The sequence below is a fragment of the Garra rufa genome, chromosome 9 (genome assembly GCF_049309525.1).
Source record: "Garra rufa chromosome 9, GarRuf1.0, whole genome shotgun sequence".
In the NCBI taxonomy this organism is placed as follows: domain Eukaryota; kingdom Metazoa; phylum Chordata; class Actinopteri; order Cypriniformes; family Cyprinidae; genus Garra; species Garra rufa.
The window spans coordinates 23,352,677-23,373,439 of record NC_133369.1 but is presented as its reverse complement, the minus strand read 5'-3'; the positions used below and the strand labels follow the sequence as shown (position 1 = coordinate 23,373,439).

General features: G+C 43.6%; 2 non-coding genes across 2 annotated transcripts; both read right to left on the bottom strand.

The window, feature by feature from the left end:
• Nucleotides 1–7,795: 7,795 nt before the first annotated feature.
• On the bottom strand, nt 7,796–7,873 carry trnat-ugu (transfer RNA threonine (anticodon UGU)). The gene has a single exon. It is a non-coding gene; the product is annotated as a tRNA-Thr (tRNA).
• Nucleotides 7,874–9,054: 1,181 nt separating this feature from the next.
• On the bottom strand, nt 9,055–9,127 carry trnat-ugu (transfer RNA threonine (anticodon UGU)). Its single transcript has one exon. It is a non-coding gene; the product is annotated as a tRNA-Thr (tRNA).
• Nucleotides 9,128–20,763: the final 11,636 nt, after the last annotated feature.

Genomic DNA, 20,763 nt, shown 5'->3' with positions numbered 1-20,763 from the left:
CAGAAATATGGGGATGATTCGAAGGCCATGGTGGTCAGAGGCCAATGGGCAAATTTGGCCAGGTTGCCGAGGTCACACCTCTACTCTTTTCGAAAGACATCCTGGTATTTTTAATGACCACAGAGAGTCAGGACCTCGGTTTAACGTCTCATCCGAAGGACGGTGCTTTTTGGCAGTATAGTGTATAGTGTGCTAGGACCCACACAGACCACTGGCCTCACTAGCACCTCTTCCAGCAGCAACCTAGTTTTCCCTGGAGGTCTCCCATCCAGGTACTGACCAGGCTCAGCCCTGCTTAGCTTCAGTGGGCGACCAATCTTGGGCTACAGGGTGATATGGCTGCATTAAGAGCACAAAAAATGTTACAAAAAATCTTTTTTTTTTTTGCCTGATTTGTAAGTCCCATAAAACCTTCAAACTTCTTTTTCAAGTTTTTTTATCCCCTTAAGTGTCACCAGCCCATTGGTGCTCTTTTTTCATTGTCTCTGTCACATATTTTAGTAATCATCCTAAACTATATATCATTTGAAAGCTTAAACCTCAAAAAAAGTGGTATAGTAAATTTAAACTTCTATAACTTTTTGTAACTTTAATATTTTGAAATAATTCCACTTCTAAACCTCTTCCACTTTTAAAAAGATTTCAACCTTAGGTATGTATTCGTAGGCGTTCATGATTTATAACAATTTAAGTTTGGATAGTGCACTTTCATGTCTATGTTCAAAAATGGGGTAACATTTAAGGGGGTTTTGTTTTGTTTTACACTTCTGTGGGTTATATTCGCTTCACTTTAACCTATTTAACTTATTTACCTGTTTTTTTTTTTGGTTTTTTTTACAATTTCAATTCTAGTACCTGTTTGCTATAACTCAGCAATCAAGGAGCGCAATATAAATCGAATCATTCCTAATTTACTTCTGAATGGTGTACAGCCCTAAATAAACTGCTGAGACTAGTTTTAAAATCTGTTTAAAAAGGACTATAAAATGTGCATTTTTAATGCATTCTGCAGCACTCGACTTTTGATTTTCTCTGATTTTCACACTTTATCTACCAGATATTAAACTTAGTTGAGTTGAGTTAAAAACACAGCATTTTATTTATGCTATTATTTTACTTCAAAGTCTATTTAAGGTCTGTGGGACAGACCGTCATGTATGAAAACAAATGGGTTTCAAACAATAGATACATGGAGATCCTGCAATACACAAGACGAGTAGTTCTCAAGCTAATCTGGAATTTCCTGAGGAACACCGTCCCTTTGTTGTTCTGGTTGTATGGACCATTTAGTTGACACCTTTACAGACACAGACAGAGTTGATTTGATATGCAAAAACATTTACGGCCTCCCCAAACGTTATAGGTTAATGTGGGCTCCAAAGCTCATTATCGTTGTCTTTTCTGAGGTAAATCACAGTACTTGACTATTCACAAGCTGATTTACTGACAGTTTAAATGCTTAGAAATAATATTTAACTATTTTAAGTGTATTCATTATTTGTAGCATGCCAGCTACCCAATAATTTGGAGGGGAGGGGGTGGGTTAAAATGTGTGGGACAGTAACACCGCATCTTAAGGACCTTTTCAAAAAAAACTGTAGCCTATGTAAATCACATTCAAATAATAAATACTGAAACTGTTTGTTATTTCTTGTTTAGATCAAAATTTTAAACATTCTATAGTTAATTGAAAGTTTGAAGAGTAAAGAGTAGAAGAATAAAAACTACAGTATGCATACAGTATCTCACAAAAGTGAATAAACCCTTCACATTCAACAACCATTTTAGTGTATCTTCTCAAGGGACAATACTATAGAAATGAAACTTGGATATATTTTAGAGTAGTCAATGTGCACATTGTATAGCAGTATAGATTTACTTTCCTCTCAAAATAACTCAACATACAGCCATTATAGTGAGTACGACCTAAGTGATAACAGCTTGTTGTTTAACCATGCAAAGCCACATGTCCTATTCATCATGTTAATGTTTTTGTCTGCTTGACATTACCATACAAAGTTTGTGTATCTTGTATCAGAGCAGTTGGATGTTCAACATGGTATCTCATGGCAACTAATTCATGAGGTTCCTGCTGATATCGCTCAAGACCTGATGTCCATTGTGATAGACACTGCATTTAAAAAAAATCCTGTGTTCTGGAAATCTGAAAGATCTTACAAAATAACTTTGAATATTATCATTTAATGTTCTTAATTTTATAATAGATGCAAGCTGATGAGACTACCATTAACATATCTCTGCATATAAAAGGTAAGATGTGGGCTTCCTCCTCTTCCTGTCTTGTTGGTTATCATGTCTCTCTTTTGTGATGCCTGTGGCTCAATCAGATTAAGTTAGGAGTCATATCTTTGTTGTGATTGGTTGATCAGGGACCAATTAGTGACCAGGCATTGCTCATATTATAAAAACATAAAACAAATTATTGGTTTAAACAAAAAATCATGTGATATCCATTCCAATGGAAGCAGGGTCTGAAGGGGTTAACTCTAGGTGCACCTATCAGCCAGAGCCAGAGAGTGAGAAGTGAAGAAGCCTTTCAAGGGTGCAGTTTGAACACTTCTTATACCTAGACCAGACAAGGGAAGGGGTAATTTCCTGTTTCAAATACTGCTTCGCGCCTAATTTTGATCATTTAAACCATTCATTTTCTTTATTAATGCTAAGGGCTTTTATTTTGAAGTTCTATAGCATAACGGCTCTTCAAGAAACCCTTTTCTAAATGACTATTTATAGTTTGCATTGACTCCGACTGTACTAGACACGGTGACAGGATAACAGCAGGTTGGTGAGTGAATAATATTTTTATTTTATTTTATAAATAACTATTTCTATTTCTTTCTTTTTTATCATTACCGTATTTTACTACACAGGAGAAAAGTTTACTTAACTTAAGATGGTAGATCTAGTTATTGCCATAACTTATTTAAACTCGATGGAATAACCAGAAGAATAAAAGAAATTAAAAATATTATTCTGTCGATTGTGTTATTCAGTTTTGTACATGATTATTAGTAGACTACACGCTGTAACGTTAATACATCATTTCTAATTTGTTATTAGAAGATTTTTTATTTATTTTGGAAATAGAGTTGTCTAAAATGTACAAAAACGTATGTGGTCAAGCAGCCATTAGAAGAAAATACGCTTAAAATGTTTTAGTGAAACTTTTGTTGCCTTTTTTTCTCGCTTTGGACATGTTAGACTGTCTAACATAGACATGCCCAGTGCCCCCAGTTTCGATTTCCAAACAAACCAGACACTACCAGCCGTTACCCATGATGAAATAACGTTTATTATAACGTAAAATAACCTAATCTTTCTTGAAATAACATGACCTTTTAGTGTAAACGTAATAATAAGTTTTAGCTGAAATAAATTCTTTTAACTAACTTTACCACTAATTGTTAATTTGGTTGTTAGCTACAAATGGGAACATCTTTGTCAAATTCGTGAGCGCGCGGACACCAAATAAGCTACTGTTTATATTATTATTATTATACTTTTTTTTTTTTTTTTTTTTTTTTTTTTTTTTAGTGTTTATAAGAGTATGTTTAGTAATGTAAGCTAATAATTACGAAAGCAGCATTTTACCTCATGTCAGCCTGTAAAATATTTTGGTGATGATCACATGCTAAATTAGGTAAAAATATTAAGCTTATTTCCCGTGGGCTGCAGCAGGCACTGTCTGGGGATGCAAGATGCTAGAATGCTAAAAAAAAAAAATTAACGACTGTTCTTAGAGATATTACTTTCCAGCCGTTAACTGCACATTTATTGAGGTATTTTATTATTTAAGTATAAATATCACAAACGTCGTAACAAAGGTTATTTAAGTAAATATTACCTATAATGCTAACATGACAAAATATACATTTGTATTCTTACAGTGCCACAATTCATCACACTCCCATTTCAGAATCGACTTCATCTCATAAAAAGCTTTTCTCAACCTGAAAGCATGTCACGTACCAATGACAGAGGACATAGTGAACTGTACTATAATGGGCAGCACCTGAAGCTCCAACAGCTTAAATCTACGGTAATACGGAATGCCTACCTGCACAGAAGAATTCCAGAATACCCTAAAGAGGTGGATTTTCAAGTGACAAAACTTCGGCATAACACTAACCTCCAAGGATTCCTTGGCATCTGGGATTCTGAGGGATTTACAAAGCTGGAATGCAGCGAGTCACCACAACACAATCTGGTATGGTGGAGCCCAGACATTTCCAAAGAGGATATTACTATTGCTGAGAAGCGATACTTGGATAACCAACGCTGCGATGCAGAAAATCCATTCCTGTACAGGTTCACCACTTCCCCAGCCTTTCTATCATCCTCTCGCATGGGGAACTTCCGTTTCAGCATGCCAATCCATCAGTTGCTGAGAAGCTACCAAGAACAGTTCTGTCCAGACCAGAAGCCTGACATTCACACTTTTGAGACTGTGGTCTATAAGCAGGAAGTGATGTATTCTATTGTGATTCATGCACCTGGCGCACGTAACCTGTTCCCTAGGTCTCAGTATCCCCTGCTCGAGGATACCCAGGATCCAGCGTGTGTGTTCCATGATAACACCATTATCTGGCGTCCACAGGCAATGTGCAAAACACATAGTTTCAGGCTGTCGCAGAACATGAAAGCTGTTCGAATACTCAAAAAAAACAGAAAAGAGTACATGTGGGATAACATCGGAGTGGCATTCCATGTTCCACATGGGGAAATCTTCCACTTCCCCAAGTTAATTCTGCATGAGAGTCTGAGACTCTGTGAGGGAGCTTATCCAAAACTTAGCACAGAAGAGTTTGTTAAGTGTGAGTTTGGCCCCATCAGGCCTTAAAGTAAATATGAGCATCTATTACCTGAAGCTGGCACTTTTTTAGGTATTAAAAGTGATCAGATTTTTTTTTGTAATCACACATGTGGAGGAAATAGTTTTTTTTTTACCTGTTTGTATTACTATTCTGAGAATATTTTTGTCCATGCTGCATTAATAAAGCACTGATGCTGAAAAAAGATTGTAGCCTCTGACCTTTTTTACATTAATGTTTTATTTTAGAAAGGCAGAATTTATTTCTCTTTATCAGTTTTGCCTTGCTCCCACTGAATAACTCTCTGTTTAGCTCATTCACCTCACAAAAGCACAGGCATGGAGCTCCTTGGGTTGTTTCCAAAGCACAAAGCACAAACCTTGAACCATCCCACATTTTGTAACTGACCGCTTAATGAAGAAATGTAGTATGATTTACTTTACTTTCTTTATTAACGTTCTTTCTGTTAAATGCTTTTATCCCTCTTTTAATTACATGTATTAAGTTTGTTCTTTTACACTGCATTAAATTCAACATTTCTTCATTTATTTATCAGCATTTATCCTTTATTTAGTAACTATAGAAAATTTAGGATAGAGTGTGCAGTGTGAATTGTTTTTGAATTCTCTTGTCACTACTAAAAGTGATATATATATTTACACATGTACATATGGTCTTTAACTGTCATGATGTCTGGTGATCTAAGTGCTGAAGGTCACATAGGTCAGGTAGATCTGTCTCTAGTCTTTTTCTTTATGGTTAGTTTTGCATTCCAATTAGTCTCACATTCTACCGAATAAAAGATAATGTTGTTCAGACTTCTTTGGGAGACAGATAACAGCAACTCCAGGAGCAGCTTCACCTTGAGAGAGAGAGAGCTGTGTGTGTTTCTCTTCGTTCCCTCTATCTTTTCCTATCGTATCCGGACTGACACCAACAAGGTCATAGCAGAAATCTCTGAGTCGGGGTCTAAATTCTCTTTTAAGATGAACAAACCTGTGGAAATGCTGACCCTGACATGCCTGGGTTATCTTGTACTGTGTAAGAATGGTCTGACCTCTTTATTAGACTGTGCTCAAAAACTTTCTCCAGAACAGACCCCATGCAATAAAACAATAAATCTCCACAGCTGAAGAAGAAATCATCAGGTCACACAAAGTTTTTGCCCTGTCTTCTCTGACCTGTTATTTACAGGCCTCTTTTCTCACTCTCATTTCCACCTGGGGAAGTCACTGAAAGTTCACCAAAAATGCTTATATCTCAGTAATACACATTTTTAAGCTTTTAGTGTTTGATATCATTATGAACGTTTAGTGTAATTTGAAAGACGGCCTCCTTCCTATGTCAGTATAGACAAGAATAAAGGTTTAAAACTATAGAGAATTCTGTTCTAGTCTTGCTGATGTAGGATGTCCCCCTGCTAAGGTTTCTGGCAAATGTTATTTTCTTGCCCCAGATTAGATGCCAGTATACAACTTTATTCTCAAAATCTAGTCTTTGTTCCATGGTGATCAGTTGTATGACCAATTTAAATGAATTCTGTTGTTTTCATTTTGATTGGCATGTATAATTTTGTCTGGTAAATACATGTTAAACTTGATTTATTCTGGATTCTTCTGAAATCATTATTTATAGTAGTGGTGTGGCATTAAAGACATTCCACAACCAATATTATGGTTTGCTGTTTAAATTATAAAACACAATTTAAACTTAATAAATCCCTTTTATGCTGCTGGTGGGTTAATTTTCACACTTTATGAAGATAATTCCGTTATTCTTTTTGAAGCATGCTTCGTCATGATAATACATATCTGTTTGACGGGGACTTTCGAGGACTCCAGAAGTCATTTTACTGAATGTCTTTTACTTTCTTTTCACCAGCAAATGTGCTTTTATTTGCCTGCAGCTAATAAATAAGGTTAGTAACTGCCGGAATTCCCCACATGTGATTTTGTGAGTTGGCCTTATTATTGAATATCATTGCAGCATAATTATTAACGACTTGCATTCAGCGTGCTAGAACAAGAACATTAGAGACCTGAAATGTTGTCTTTAAGTCTGCTGGATCATTTGTTCCCTCATTTTATTGTGGGGCCTGTATTTACACTAATGCAAATGTATATACAGTTTCAATCATAAAAATGTAACCTCCTTGACCTGCAAGACATTTTGCTGCAGAGAACAAAATTTTATGAAAACAAAGTCATCAGTAAACAATTAAAAAAAGTTTATTAATACACATTTGCATGCTTCAGAACATTGATGAATCATGACCAATTTCAAATTGGCTCTAAACATTCATTCAAGAGTCACATTTTGTCTAGAATCTTTTATTCTTTAAAACCATCAATAAATGCTGCTTGGAAGTGCCTGTGTCACCTCTGCAATCTTGGCCCATTCCTCACCCGCAAAAGCTTTCAGATCACTGATATGTTTGGTTTTCACTTTGCCACTGCTTTCTTCAAATTCAACTAAATAGTTTCAATGAGAATTAAATCTGGAGACTGAAAAGGCCACTCAAGAACATTCAATGACTTGATCCCTGAACCAAGCATAAGTAGACTTGGAGGTTTACTTTGCGATGACTGTCCTTTAGTAAAGTCTATTGATCATCAGCTTCTCTCTCCGCACCAAAGGCAGTAGATTTGGATGTTTACTTTGGGATGATTTTCCTACAGTAAAGTCCACTGATCATCAGCTTCAGTCTTTGCACCAAAGGCATCACAATTCTTTCCAAAATGGCCTGATACAGAATTCTTGATACAGTCATGTTAAACTGGTCTGGTCAACCTCAATGGAAAGTTTATTTATTCAGCTTACAGGTAATGTATAAATCTAAATTTTTAATAATTGACCCTTATGACTGGTTTTGTGGCCCAAATCAGTCATATCATAAGGGGAGCAAATTATGAAAAAATATTTTTATTCTAATATGCTGCTTTGATAGTCAAAAGGTGCCTTCCAGGTCCCAGCGAGAATTGAACTCACGACCCCTGGTTTACAAGACCAGTGCTCTTACCTCTGAGCTATGGAGCTAGACCCGGTCTAACACTGTCCTCATTACCATATGAAAAGTACATATGGTATAGGACTTTAAAGGGAGTGTCTAACATTTCCTTGTAGCTTTGATTGTTTAAAGTTTAGGAGGAATGACAAGTGATTCATCTGTCAAATATGACATCCTTTTATTTGTCTTCATATCCCTGCACTGGCTACCGGTTACAGCTTGCATCAAATTCAAGACACTGATGCTGGCATATAGGACAGCCATCTCCTTACCTCCATTCACTACTTCGAATCTACACTCCCTCCAGAAGTCTGAGATCCTCTAGTGAAAGACGCCTCATTGTACCACCACAGAGAGGCATGAAATTACTTTCCAGAACAACGTTCCTGCCTGGATGAATGATCTTCCCACCCCTATCTGGAATGCAGACTCCTTAACAGCTTTCAAGCGACTGCTGAAAACCTACCTTTTTCGACACTATGTGACTCTATAATAAAAAAAATAAATAAAAAGAACTTTGTTCTCCTCTCTTTCTTGATCTTCCCTTTCTAGCCTGCACTCTTCTAACAACGCCTGATATATGGTATTTTTGAGCACTTCCTATGTTGATCTGCCTCCTTAGGATGAATCACATGCTGTATTCCCAATTGTAAGTCGCTTTGGATAAAAGCGTCGGCTAAATGAATAAATGTAAATGTAAATGTAAAATTTGTGTAACTCCATTGTTTATCCAGTCGTAGCACATTATAATTGTGCTATACAGATAATATAATAGAATAAAAAATAACAGACTTTTTTCCACATCAATGTATGTACTATTTTAAACTAAATGGGTATTTAAGAAGTTAAAGTTTTTTTTAGTAATAACATGCCTTTACCATTTATTAGATTTAACCTACATGTTACCTAATAAGAGAAAATACACACACAAATGTAAATCAGAGCAATTAAAGAAAATGTTTTCAAAACAGTTTTGGCCTATTATGGCCTATTTCCAAATTATTAATAGGAAATATATATAGGCTATAATAGGCTAAACTATGTATATATATCACACATACAGTGTGAGTTTCTCTATATAGTCTGAAGACCTTGGTGTCTTTTGCAGTGTTAAACATTGATCAGATCTATTTGAGTAGTTATCTTCTATTGATAATCATTTATGTCAGTAAACACTTTTGATAGTGGTTCAAAAGTGTCCCGTAGGTATTATTCAGGCCCCAGCGAGGATCGAACTCGCGACCCCTGGTTTACAAGACCAGTGCTCTAACCACTGAGCTATGGAGCCTCACCTGTACTGACTTTGTCCATATTACCATATGAAAGGTACTGGCAGTCTGTGTGTGTCTCTGTGAGGGGTGTTTCTTTCTGTTGAGTTACTGTTGTTTACACTTACAAACTATGATGTTTGATAGTGTGTCAAAATAGTAAGTCAATTTTTTAAGATTAAGTCACAAGTTTCTTTGCTTGTTTGCAACCGGTATTTTTGTGTCTGTTTAGTTTAAAGGGCCAAGACCTTCATAATTTTCAATTACAAAGATGACACTGATGATGAAACTATAAGATAAATGTGTGGCGAGGGAAACATGGATTCCATTATGTACTGTACATTCTGAAGCAGAACATGATGCCTTCCCTTCAGAAACTAGGTCGAACGGCAGTTTTCCAACATGATAATGACTCCAAACACACCACCAAGATGACAACTGCCTTGCTGAGGAAGCTGAAGGTAATGGGGTGGCCAAGTATGTCTCCAGACCTGAACCCTATTAAGCACCATGTGTCTAACATCCAGCAGCTCTGTGAAGAGAGGAAGAGGATCCCAGCAACAACCTGTGAAGCTCTGGTCAATTCCATGCCCAGGATGATTAAGGCAGTGCAAGATAACAATGGTGCTAACACAATATATTGACTCTTTGGACAAGTTCACTTAGGGTGTACTCACTTTTGTTGCCAGCTATTTTAACAATAATGGCTGTATGTTGAGTAATTTTCAGGTGACAATAAATCTATACTGCTATACAAGCTGCACATTGACTATATAAATATAAGTTTAATTTCTATAGTATTGCTATGAGAAGATATAGTTTGTGGTGGGTGGTGTGACACGGTGATTGACAACAGGAAGGCAAGGTGGTTCCCCTTCAGTCGTTTCACTACGACGTTACATATGGGAACTCGCCTGAGAGACCAATCACCTCTGAGCTTTATTAAAAAGGAGATTTGAGAATTGGCGAGTGGTATTTCCATGCCGAACAACTCCCCCGGACATACGGGTATATAAGAGGGTGGCGTGCAACCACTCATTCAGATTTTCGCTTTGGAGCCTCACATGAGCTGCTGAAGAATTTCATTCAAGAAAAAATAAGATTCCTGCTGAGTTTACGCTCTCTCTCGCTGACGTGCTGCTACTATAAGAGCAATTTTATAGCAGCCGTCAACGTGATCCTGCGAGCCGGCTGTCAACAGCATCTAGCCGGCTTCCTTGCATTTCCAGCGAGCCCACTTAAGTGCACAGTTGTGCTGTGGTTCCTCCCTGGGCAAACCGGGATCTAAAAGAGCGATTTTGCCTGCAGAGGTTGCAGTCCTCCTGGTGAAGGATGCAATCAAGCCTGTCCCTCCAGCAGAGATCAGGGTTCAGGGTCAAGTCAGGGTTCTACAGTCCCTACTTTATCGTGCCCAAGAAGAGCGGTGGGTGCATTCAACACCAGGATTGGTTTGCAGCCATCGACCTGAAGGACGTGTACTTTCACGTATCGATTCTACCTCGACACAGACCCTTCCTACGGTGTGCTTTTGTGGGTCGAGCTTATCAGTACAAGGTGCTCCCATTTGGCCTGTTCTGTCTCTCGGCGTCTTCACGAAGGTCGCGGAGGGGGCTCTGACCCCCCTTTGGTGGAAGGGAGTCCGCACTCTCAACTATCTTGACGACTGGCTCATCATAGCTCACTCGCGAGATTTGTTGTGCGAACACAGGGACCTGGTGCTCCAGCACCTCAGCCATCTGGGCTTTCGGGTCAACTGAGAAAAGAGCAAACTCTCCCCTGTGTAGAGGATCTCTTTTCTCGCCATGGAGCTGGACTCGGTCAACATGACAGCCTGCCTCACCAATGAGCGCGCGCAGTCAGGTCTGAAATCATTCAGACACAAGACGGCAGTCCCTCTCAAAATTTTTCAGAGGCTCCTGGGGCATATGGCAGCCGCAGCCACAGTAACGCCGCTCGGCTTGTTTTATATGCGCTTTATATTATACGCCTGTTCAGCCCGTGGTTAGACCCTGCTTTCCTACGGGCCGGAGTTCCCTTAGGACAGGTGTCCAGGCATCTTGTGGTCCATACGGATGCCTCCTCCACGGGCTGGGGTGCTGTATACAATGGGCAAGCAGCCTCTGGCTCCTGGACAGGACCTAAACTGTAATGGCATATCAATTGCCTGTAGTTGCTGGCTGTGCTTCTCGCGCTGAGTCGCTTCCTGCCGATGCTGCGCCACAAGCACGTGCTTGTCCGCACAGAGAACACTGCAACCGTAGCGTACATCAACCGCCAGGGCGGTCTATGCTCGCGTCGTATGTCACAACTCGCCCGCCATCTGCCCCTGTGGAGTCAGACGTGGCTGAGATCGCTGCACGCTGTTCATATTCCAGGAGAACTCAACCGTTCAGCCAATCATCTCTCATAACAGCCCACCCATCCTGGAGAATAGCAACTCACCCCCAGACAGTCCAGCTGATCTGGAGTCGTTTCAGCGAGGCCCAAATAGATCTGTTTGCCTCCCTGAAATCCTCCCATTGCCAGCTTTATTACTCCCTCAGCGAGGCTCCCCTCGGCAGGGACGCACTGGCACACAGTTGGCCTCCGGGGCCCGAGTACGCCTTTCCCCCAGTGAGCCTCCTTGCACAGACCCTGTGCAAGATAAGGGAGGACGGGGAGCAGGTCCTGCTGGATGCGCCATACAGGCTCACTCGGACCTGGTTTGCCAACCTCATGCTCCTCGCGGCAGCCCCTCCCTGGAAGATCCCCTTGAGGAAGGACCTTCTTTCTCAGGGGATGGGCACAATTTGGCACCTGCGTCCCGATCTATGGAACCTACATGTGTGGCTTCTGGAAGGCACACAGTAGTCCTCTCCGGCCTTCCCAGGCCGTGGTAGAAACTATCACTCAGTCTAGAGCTCCCTTCATGAGGCAGGCCTATGCACTGAACTGGGGTCTGTTCGTCGACTGGTGTTCCTCTCGCAGAGAGGACCCACAGAGATGTCCGATTGCAGTAGTGCTTTCCTTTCTGCAAGAGAAGTTTGAGCGCAGGCTGTCCTCTTAAACTCTCAAAGTGTATGTTTCTGCCATCAGAGCGTATCACGATGCAGTGGATGGAGCATTAACTGGTCGTGAGGTTCCTCAGAGGTGCAAGAAGGGTCATTCCCCCTAGACCGCACCTCGTGCCCTCTTAGGATCTCTCCGTCGCCCTTCAGGGCCTGCGGGGAGCCCCCTTCGAGCTGCGGTCGCTTCCATCAAGAGGGTAGGGGACCTACAAGCCTTCTCTGTCGATGAAGCGTGCCTGGATTTACACCTGTCAGCACGTGGGATCGTACGTAACGCGGCCCCAGGGTCGTGGCCTTTTCCATGGGTCTGTTCCCATATGTAATGTCTTAGTGAAACGACTGAAGGGGAACGTCTAGGTTACGTACGTAACCCTCGTTCCCTGAAGGAGGGAACGGAGACGTTACATCCCCTGCCACGACCCTGAGTCGCGTTGTACGCCGAGCTACGGTTCAGCTCCTCAGCAAAAACCTGAATGAGTGGTTGCACGCTGACCTCTTATATACCTGTATGTCCGGGGGAGTGGTTCGGCTTGCAAATACCACTCGCCAATTCTTATTGGCTTTTAAAGTTCAGAGGTGATTGGTCCCATATGTAACGTCTCCGTTCCCTCCTTCAGGGAACGAGGGTTATGTACGTAACCTATACATTATTCTCTCTAACCATATGAGCTCTAATTGTCGTGATCCTGGCTCTGTCGGGGGTTTATCTGTCTGTGTGTTTGTTTTTGTTGTCAACACTCCACGTGCGTTGTCTACGTCACTCTCTCCGCCCCGTGTCTCCCCTTCAGCTGATTGTTATCTCTCATTATCCACTTACTCACCTGCTTCTCATGCTGTTTAATTATTCTCCCCCTATTTATTCTCCTCTTCCTGTCTGTCCTGTGTCAGTCCGTTTGATCTAGTCCTGTCTTGTCTACCGCACGCTCTCTGCTATTCTTTGGTGTTTTATTTTTTCGTCTTGCTCACAGATCCCGCTGGCGTTCACTCTCCTCTGCTTCCTGAGAGCAGCCCCACTCTTCGTGCAGTCATTCTTCAGCGAGCATCTCGGAGATCGCCTTTGCTCTACGCTCTCACTGCGCGATTGCGCAACGCCGGGTCGAGCCGTTTTCCCCGTGCTTCTCCATCTATGAGTTTCCTCGCGCTGTTTGAGATCGTCCTCCGAGGAATTCCCTATCTGATTTCAACGCCGGATCAAGCGCCTCTCCCGTTGTGGGTTTGAACTGTTTTGTTTTTTTATTTTTTAAGGATCTGCGCTACTCTTTTTTTGGACTGCCTTTTCCCTGATTTAGTCTGCCTTCCTGCCTTGCATTTTTATTTTTATTTTTTTGCTTTGCTATTTTTCCCCAGCCTTCTTAAGGCAGTTAGCTGGGAGGTTATTTTAGTTGTTTCAGACTATCATCCTTTTTTCTAATAAAGATCATTTTTTCCCCGCTATTGAGTCCCCTTGTCCTCCATGACAGAACGGACTGAACCACCTACGGACTCAGCGGGGTCAGATCGCCTTCGGGCAGTGCTTCATCAGCAGGGGGTCCTGCTGGGCAACCAGTCCGCTCAACTTAATGCCGCCAGGAGGGAGGTAGAGGGGCTCAATGCTCAGGTGGCGGATCTCATGCTCCAGGTCTCTCAGTTGCGCCAGGCTGTCGGCAACGGGGATCCTTCCACACCTTCGTCCCACATGAATCTCCCCGAGCCTCACGCGAACAGTCCGCCACCCTATAATGGAGACCCCAACTCCTGTAGATCCTTCCTTGCCCAGTGCTCGCTGGTTTTTTCTCTTCAGCCCCGCCGTTATGTCACTGAAGAGGCTAAGATTGCATTTGTGCTCACCCTCCTCACTGGACAAGCTCGCGAATGGGGAGTGGCTGTCTGGGAGAATCGGGCTCCTTGTTGCCATTCATTTCAGGCCTTTCACGAGGCTATGACCGCTCTTTTTGATAGATCAGCGCGTGGTGACGAGGCGGCCACTCAGCTCTCCCAACTCTCCCAGGGGAGGAGCTCCATCACGGATTACTCCATCCGTTTCAAGACGCTGGCGGCTGCCTGCCAATGGAATCCTGAGGCACTTCGCGCCCGTTTCCTTGACGGCCTAAATGCTTCCCTCAAGGACGAAATCGCCATTCTTGACCTGCCACGTGACCTGGAGGGGATCATTGATTTGTGCCTTCGGGTCGAGACCCGCCTCTCCTCTCGTCGCCATCGTCGACCCTCACCCTCCTCCTGGCGTGCTCCCACCATTCCACCGCCTAGTTCCCCTCCTGTGCTCTCGGCTGAAGAGCCGATGCAACTGGGTCGTACCCGGCTCACCCAAGACCAGAAGCAACATCGGCTACTTAAAGGACTCTGCCTCTACTGTGGAGCGCCAGGGCACCAAGCTATAAACTGCCCGTTAAAAGCTCACGCCCACTCGTAGATCGGAGAATTCGGGTGGGCGCTATCTCGACCTCGTCTCCGACATCCCGCACTCTACTACCATTTCACCTAAGCTTTGAGGGTAAGACCCATACCGGCAAGGCCCTCATCGACTCCGGCGCTGAGGGCAGCTTCCTTGACGCCGCTACCGCTCGCCGCTGGGGAATTCCCTCCTTACCTTTATCCCAACCCAAGTCTGTCTGGACGCTAGCGGGACTCCCTTTCGCCACCATCTCTCACATCACCCCTCACGTAAGATTAACTCTTTCTGGTAACCACTCTGAGAGTATCGCGCTGTACATCCTCGATTCCCCCAACACTTCTATAATTTTGGGACATCCTTGGTTGTCACAGCACAATCCTCAGGTGGATTGGGCTAATCATTCTGTCTTGTCCTGGTGTTCAAACTGTCATGTATCTTGTTTGGGTCCCGCCCCTTCTGCTGTTTCTTTGTCTCCTGTGTTGCAGACTGTTGCCGCCGACCTAGTTGGGGTCCCGGAGGAGTATCTCGATCTTCGTGCCGTCTTCAGTAAGTCACGAGCCACCTCACTCCCTCCGCATCGCCGCTACGACTGCGCCATAGACCTCCTCCCGGGTACTTCTCCGCCTAGGGGCCGCTTGTACTCCTTATCCGGTCCTGAAAGGGAGGCCATGGACAAGTATATTTCCGAGTCTCTGCAGGCAGGGCTTATTCGCCCTTCCTCTTCACCGGCCGGTGCGGGATTCTTTTTCGTCCAGAAGAAGGATTCCTCGTTGCGCCCCTGTATTGATTATCGTGGCTTAAATGAGATTACTGTCAAGAACAAATACCCCTTGCCTCTCATGTCTTCTGCCTTCGATCTGTTACAGGGTGCTCGGGTCTTCTCTAAGTTAGACCTACGCAACGCCTATCACCTGGTCCGTATACGTGAAGGGGACGAGTGGAAGACGGCATTTAACACACCATCGGGGCACTATGAGTATTTGGTTCTCCCCTTCGGGTTGACAAATGCTCCAGCCGTCTTCCAGAACCTGGTCAATGACGTGTTGGGTGACATGCTTAACCGCTTTGTCTTTGTGTATCTGGATGATATTCTTATTTTTTCCCCATCTCTCCAGGAACACACCCGACATGTCCGACAGGTCCTTCAGCGCCTGCTAGAGAACCAACTCTATGTTAAGGCTGAGAAGTGCGAATTCCACGCCGACACGGTCTCGTTCCTTGGCTTTGTTATTTCACCCCGTGGGATTGAACCGGATCGTGCTAGGGTCAAGGCTGTCGCCGAGTGGCCAGTTCCCGACTCCCGCAAGGCACTGCAGCGATTCCTGGGGTTCGCCAACTTTTACCGGCGATTCATCCGGGGATTTGGGCAGGTAGCCGCTCCGCTTACTGCCCTGACCTCCACTAAAGTAGCGTTTAGTTGGAACCCACAAGCTCAGGAGGCCTTTGGCAATCTCAAGTCCCGTTTTGTCTCTGCTCCTGTCCTTTGTTTTCCAGATCCTAAGCGGCAGTTTATTGTGGAGGTCGATGCCTCCGCAGTCGGGGTCGGTGCAGTCTTGTCCCAGCGCTCCGAACATGATGGCAAGGTGCACCCGTGCGCCTTCTATTCCCACCGCCTCAGCCCTGCAGAACGGAACTACGACATCGGCAACAGAGAGCTGTTGGCAGTCCGCCTGGCTCTGGGTGAGTGGCGTCATTGGTTGGAGGGGTCAGCGCAGCCCTTCTTGGTCTGGACGGACCATAAGAACCTTGAGTATGTCCGTTCGGCCAAGAGGTTGAGCTCTCGCCAGGCCCGCTGGGCACTTTTCTTCGACCGGTTTAGCTTCACCCTCTCGTACCGGCCTGGATCTAAGAACATCAAACCCGACGCACTCTCTCGTCAGTTTGAGGTCCCTGAGACCGTGCCTGCGGCCGATGCCATCCTCTCCAAGGGGGTGGTGGTCGGGACACTCGTCTGGGACATCGAGCGGCGAGTAGAGGAGGCCGGGCGAGGGGTGCAAGTGCCGAGGGAGTGTCCGGCGGGACGGTTGTTTGTGCCGGTTGCGCTGCGTCCTAACGTCCTTCAGTGGTGTCATTCGTCCAAGCTATCCGTTCACCCTGGTATCCGGGGAACACTGGCTTCCATCCGTCAGCGTTTCTGGTGGCCATCCCTGGTCCCTGATGTCAAACAGTTTGTGTTGGCTTGTTCAGTTTGCGCCCAGTGCAAAACCTCCAATCTCCCCCCTGTTGGTCTGCTCCGCCCCCTCCCCATCCCTACCCGCCCTTGGTCTCACATTGCCCTTGACTTTGTTACTGGTCTCCCTCCCTCTAGGGGTAACACCGTCATCCTCACGGTGGTGGATCGCTTCTCCAAGGCGGTCCATTTTATTCCCCTTCCCAAGCTCCCCTCGGCCCGAGAGACTGCCCAACTGATGACGGACCACGTCTTTCGGCTCCATGGCTTGCCGTCTGATGTTGTTTCCGACAGGGGTCCTCAGTTCACCTCTCGGTTCTGGAAAGAGTTTTGCAGGCAGATCGGAGCCTCTGTGAGTCTGTCCTCTGGTTTTCACCCGCAGACCAACGGCCAGTGCGAACGAGCCAACCAGGATCTCGAACGGGGACTCCGCTGTTTGACATCCCATAGTCCCGATACCTGGAGCCAACAGCTTTCCTGGATAGAATATGCTCACAATTCCCTCCCAGTCTCGTCCTCTGGTATGTCCCCCTTTGAATGTTCTCTGGGTTACCTGCCCCCTCTGTTTCCCTCACAGGAACTCGATGCTGCGGTTCCCTCAGCTCTGGCGTTTGTTCGGCGTTGCCGCCGCACCTGGACAAGGGCCAGAAAGGTTTTGGCTCGAACCTCTCTGAGAACCAAGGCAGCGGCCGACCGCCGTCGGGTTTCCTCTCCTACCTATGTGTGTGGTCAACGAGTATGGCTCTCTACCAAGGACTTGCCTCTCCGGGTACCCTCTCGCAAGCTGGCACCCAAGTTCATTGGTCCATACCGTATCACCAAGGTGGTTAACCCGGTGGCTGTCCGGCTCAAGCTCCCTCCAGCTCTTGGTCGAGTTCACCCTGTCTTTCATGTTTCCAGGGTTAAACCAGTTTTTTCTTCCCCTCTCAACCCCGGCGGCCGCATTCCTACCCCCCCACCCCCTCGCCTCGTGGATGGATCCCCGGTTTACACCGTTAAGAGGCTTTTAGACGTCCGCCGCCGCGGTCGAGGTCATCAATATCTTGTGGACTGGGAAGGCTATGGCGCAGAGGAGAGGTGCTGGGTACCGGCTCGTGATATCCTGGATCGGTCGCTGATCCGGGATTTCCACCGGAGACGAGGTGAGCCCCCTCCCTGAGCGCCCAGTGGCGTTTGTGGGGGGGGGGGTACTGTCGTGATCCTGGCTCTGTCGGGGGTTTATCTGTCTGTGTGTTTGTTTTTGTTGTCAACACTCCACGTGCGTTGTCTACGTCACTCTCTCCGCCCCGTGTCTCCCCTTCAGCTGATTGTTATCTCTCATTATCCACTTACTCACCTGCTTCTCATGCTGTTTAATTATTCTCCCCCTATTTATTCTCCTCTTCCTGTCTGTCCTGTGTCAGTCCGTTTGATCTAGTCCTGTCTTGTCTACCGCACGCTCTCTGCTATTCTTTGGTGTTTTATTTTTTCGTCTTGCTCACAGATCCCGCTGGCGTTCACTCTCCTCTGCTTCCTGAGAGCAGCCCCACTCTTCGTGCAGTCATTCTTCAGCGAGCATCTCGGAGATCGCCTTTGCTCTACGCTCTCACTGCGCGATTGCGCAACGCCGGGTCGAGCCGTTTTCCCCGTGCTTCTCCATCTATGAGTTTCCTCGCGCTGTTTGAGATCGTCCTCCGAGGAATTCCCTATCTGATTTCAACGCCGGATCAAGCGCCTCTCCCGTTGTGGGTTTGAACTGTTTTGTTTTTTTATTTTTTAAGGATCTGCGCTACTCTTTTTTTGGACTGCCTTTTCCCTGATTTAGTCTGCCTTCCTGCCTTGCATTTTTATTTTTATTTTTTTGCTTTGCTATTTTTCCCCAGCCTTCTTAAGGCAGTTAGCTGGGAGGTTATTTTAGTTGTTTCAGACTATCATCCTTTTTTCTAATAAAGATCATTTTTTCCCCGCTATTGAGTCCCCTTGTCCTCCATGACACTAATGGTTTATAGCAACCCCAGCCGACCACATCCTTCATTAGCAATGGTTGTTAATGGTTGTCACTGTTAACACCTGCTATAAATCATATTTATGAATAGATAGATCAAATACATATTCAAAGTAATGAGGGAAATAAATTACCAAAGAGTTCAAAATATATTAAATGCTATTCAGTGAAATGCAATAAACTCAGGGCTGAAACTAAATGATTCTTGTGTTGTTGTCTTGATTTTAACACTTAAGACGCATGATTCAAATCTAGCAAGATGTGATGCAGCATCCAAAGACTTAAGTGCAGGTTTGCATAAACTTGAAAATATAGTAGACAGAATTCAAAAATAAATCTTCCACAGACTGTACTGCTGTGGACTGTAGGCCAGTGATAGGCCTGTGTTTAATGGTATGGATATTACAGCATGCAATAAAGATCTTTAATTTAGTTTTCTTATTTATCAAGAATAAATATCAGAAGACATGTTGAAAAACCCCCAGAACAACTTAAAACGAATGTCTCATGTAATCAATTAATCAGTGTTTGAAAATTGTCAATAAAAGAGCTTATAAATAGCATAACAGTTATACCATAACCTCAGAAACGCCAACAATATAACTGTGCCAACAGCTACCTTTTTTGGAGGGGTTAATTTATTCATAAGTTTTCAAAAGATTCACATAAGTATGAAAAGAATAAATATGACAATAATCATAAGCAAATTATGGATACTGGATCATCAATCATTCTTAATTGTCAATTAAAATGAGTTTAATAAACCTACAAAATCTATGGATCTTGAATCTGAATATGAATCAAATCTGTAAAACCTTTAGAAATCTGAGAAATCTTTAAATCAAATCAGTAAAATCTGTGAAGAATAAGTCTATAGAGAATTAACTCTAGGTGCACCCATCAGAGCAAGAGAGTGAGAACAAAGAGAAAGTGAAGAAGCCTCTAAGGGTGCAGTTTGAACACTTCTTATACCTAGACCAGACAAGGGAAGGGGTAATTTCCTGTTCCAACACCTGCTTCGTGCCTAATTATAAACATTTAACCATTCATTATCTTTATTCATGCATAGGGATTTTATTTTGAAGTTACGTCTGCTGGTTCCATAGCATAACGGCTCTTCAAGAAACCCTTTTCGTTTGCATTGACTCCGACTGTACTAGACACGGTGACAGGATAACAGCAGGTTGGTGAGTTTTGATATTTTATAAATAACTATTTCTATTTCTTTTTTTTTTTTTTACCATCACCGTATTTTACTACAAAGGAGAAAGTTTACTTAACTTAAATGGTAGATCTAGTAATTATTTAACTCGGAATAACCAAAAGAAAAAAAGACAAAAAAAAAATAAATACTATTCTGTCGATACTGTTATTCAGTTTTGTACATGCTGAGGCTATTAGTAGGCTACACGCTGTAACGTTAACACATCCCAGCAAACATTTGGACGTGTATTGACCGTTGAAAAGACGTCCGTCCGACACGTCCCGTCATGGTTGAAAAATAGTTCCAAAATGGAAGTTGAACCGACGTCTTTTCTGGCCGTGAATTCCACGTCTTTTCTGGCCGTGAATTCCACGTCTTTTCTGGCCGTGAATTCCACGTCTCTTCAGCGCGTCCATGGACGTCAGAATTAGTCTTCTTCTGGATGTTTATATGGTGTGTTTATGCATAAGTGTAGGCATATAAGCCTGCATATAAAATAATCATACACTAATTGTGTTAAATCGTAAACAGGCGATTTTGACGTTTAAGCATCTAAACTTGACAAAGGTTCTAAAAAGGGCCAAAATCGGCCCAGTCATACCGAAACGTCTAGATAGAACACGTTATAATCACGTGTAGATCAAACAACACATTACTTTACTTTACTAGTAACTACATGTAACAAGGTCACTGTAAAATAAAGTGTTATATTATTAACATTTTAGTAGTTCATTACAAATGATCAAAGATAACGGGATGAACTAAAGTCACAATTTATTTATCACATTTATTTTATGGTTTTAATACAAATTCACCTGGGAAACAGGAAAAATTAACATGTTCATCACGAAACAAATTC